A 3,137-nucleotide genomic window follows, 5' to 3' on the forward strand; every position below is an offset into this window, starting at 1 on the left:
ATATTCTACATAATTATAATTATTTATGCCTTTTATTTTGGTGTATTATGCTATTTTGGATGTTTATTATAGTGTTAAATCAATTTAAAAAGAAAAGGAAAAAAAATGGGGCCGCCGGGGTTCGAACCTGGTCGGCAGGGGTTTGGCACAAACCAACCAGGGACGAAGCCAGTGCGGTACTAAGCGGGATATGTCAATCCCCACCGCGTTATTGTTTTGACCCAGACATAAAGATGCAGTGGCGCACCCCTAGGGGTGCGCCATTGCTAAGCCTCATAGTGGCGCACCCCGAGAGGTGCGCTATTGCTAAGGCGTCAGGGGACTTAGAAATTTCCCCTTCTTCTTCCCCCGTCCCGACCAGATCCCACCTGACCGCCCCTCCCCTTCTTCCTCTGAGCGACGCCGCCGTCCCTCGATCTGCCTCGCGGCCACCCCTCCCCTTCTTCCTCTCCGCCGGCGACGCCCTGCGCCCATTCATCACTGCGCCCTCCCACCTTCTCCTGGATCTCCGAAGCCACCTGCTCGCCCTCCATTCCCCACTGTGGCCAGATCGAGATTTCCCCACCTGCTCGCCGTACTCGCCGCAACACGTCGTGGAGCACCGGCAAGAGAAGCGCGCCTTCGACCGCCGACGCCGCCACGCCTTCGACCGCCGACGCCGCCGCGAGAGGACCGGCCGACGCCTTCGACCGCCGACGCCACCGCGCATCCTTCCCGGGTAGCCGCCGTGCTCCTCCCCTCCTTCTCCTCTCGCTAGGTTAGTTGCTACTTCGCTCGGTGCTCCCCCTCGAGCCGCCGCTACTCCTGCTGCTCGGTGCTTCCCCTCGAGAAGCAATTATGTGTGTTAATTATCTGCTATCTTGTTCATGTGCTTGGTGAGAAGCAAGTGTTGATTCACCTAAGTGTTGATGGAGTAGTACATCAGCCACAAGCTTTTAATTCATCATGATTTGTTTAGTTGATCATGTCCTGACGCAATGTGCTTATATTTTGTTTGGGTTAGTGTTGTTTTCTTGATTTAACATGTTTAAATAGCTGATTCACCTAAGTGTTTGTATCTGTTGTGTCATTGGACATCCTATGGATATACGCATAAACGAGTAGAAAAATAGCTCGAGCAACATGCCAAGTTTAACTACTGTAGGATAGTTCTTATCTTGTCCCTCTCCTCATTTTGTTGACACGGCGACCCGGTCGAGAAAACAATCAAAGCAGCATAGGCATAGCTATATTTAGCTTATTTATCAACATCTACTAAAATTTTAGACTAGATAGATTAATTGTAATCCTACTTATTTGATTTATGTGACACTAGATAGCTTAATTGTCTTCCTACTTATGTGATTTATGTCACTCGCATGTGTTCTTGCTCTGAATTTGGAAAACTGCACACTTGTTAGGCCGCTTGTATCCGTTAGGCACGTAAAGTTTGGCAACAATCCAAATCAGAAAATACACAATCTTGTTTCTAAAGTCTATTGAGTTTCTATGGTGTGCTTCATTTGAATCCATTAAAAATGCAACGTATTATGTTCTAACTTTGGATTATCACCCGCCTCACGGTCTCTCCCCCAAGCGAGATCCTCTCAAGCTCGCCGCGGAGCGAGAGCAGCAAGTCGGCGACCTTCTTCGAGTTGTAGCACGTCGCGCACGTCCGCGGAGCGAGGAGCGGGAGCAGCACGGTCTCTCCCCCTCTTCGACGCCACCTCCCCGCCGGCGGTCGCCTCCCCCTCGATTCACCTCCCCAACCTACTGCTCGGGGTGAGCTCCCTATGCTCCTCCTCCTCCCTATGCTTGCTGCATGATGATTCCGTAGAAATGCTAGTAATTTGCTTCATGATGATGCTGTAGAAATGTGTGTATCGTGTTTACTCCTACGAGATGTCTATGCAAATTTAAGATGATGCTTGTAGAAATTGGCTGCTCTAGTAGATATCTAGTGTTGTGTCTGTATGAGCATCAGCACTCCTACTGTTGTTAAGCTAGTATGTAGAGAGTCAGAGAGCAGAGCTAGGTTGCTTGGTTGCTGCTGCTGCTATAGGTTGCTTGCTTGCTGCTGCTGCTTGCTTGCTAGGGTTGTAAAATTGGGTATTTTTTGCTTGCTGCTGCTGCTAGGTTGTTAGCTTGCTTGCTGCTGCCTGCTAGGTCTGTTAGGTTGCTATTAGTTGCTAGGTTGATTTGTGCTTCGTTGCTAGGTTGATTGGTGCTTGCTTGCTAGGCTGTTAGGTTGTTGTTAGTTGCTAGGTTTTAGATGCTTCTTAGGTGCTGCTGCTTTGTTAGGTTGTTGCTTACGTGCTCGCTGCTTTGTTAGATGTTGCTTAGGTGTTGCTTCGCTGTTGTTAGGTTCACAATTGTTGCTGCTGCTTAGGAGCAGATAGTGTTTAGGTGCTTAGGAGCAGTAGTGCTTGGGAGCGATAGTGTTTAGGAGCGATAGTGTTTAGGTGCAAGATATTTAGTTGGTACTTGAGAGAAATTTCTTTTATTTATTTACGACTTCCAAGTAACCTTCATAGCTTCTTTGTTTAGGTGCTCCAGTGGCTGCAACCTCGTCGGCACCCTTCATCGACTTGGAGGCGGACCTGCTCAAGCGTCGTCGTCTTCTTCCCGGAGCGTCGTCGTCTTCTTCCCGGTGCCGGACCTGCTCAATTGTTATTGCTGCTGCTGGTAAGCTTCAGGCCTTCTACTTGCGCTGCTATAGCTTGCTGCTGCTAGCTTGTCGCTAGCTATCGCTAGCTTGCTGCTGCTAGCTAGCTTGGTGCTAGCTATCGCTAGCTTGCTTGCTAGCTATCGCTAGCTTGCTGCTGCTGCTAGCTAGCTTGCTGCTGCTACTAGGTGCTTGTTGGATGGTGGTACTGGCTGCTCAGTCTGGTCGATATGTGCTATGGTGCTCAATTAGTGTACATGTGCTATGGTGCTCGGTTGGATTTTTTGGTGTATATGTGCCATGGTGCTCAGCTGGTGGATTTTTTGGTGTATATGGTGTCATTTTCTTGTGCGAGGATCGAAGAGTTGCCCAATATCGCCGAAATGTTGATTCATTTCCGTTTCGGCGAAAATGGGGCACTCATATGTCCATAAATTAGCATAGGTCATGCCCAATTTTTCCGTGAAATCTTGCGCTAACTTTATGCATTTTT

Source organism: Lolium rigidum, chromosome 7 (genome assembly GCF_022539505.1).
Source record: "Lolium rigidum isolate FL_2022 chromosome 7, APGP_CSIRO_Lrig_0.1, whole genome shotgun sequence".
NCBI classification, from domain to species: Eukaryota; Viridiplantae; Streptophyta; class Magnoliopsida; order Poales; family Poaceae; genus Lolium; species Lolium rigidum.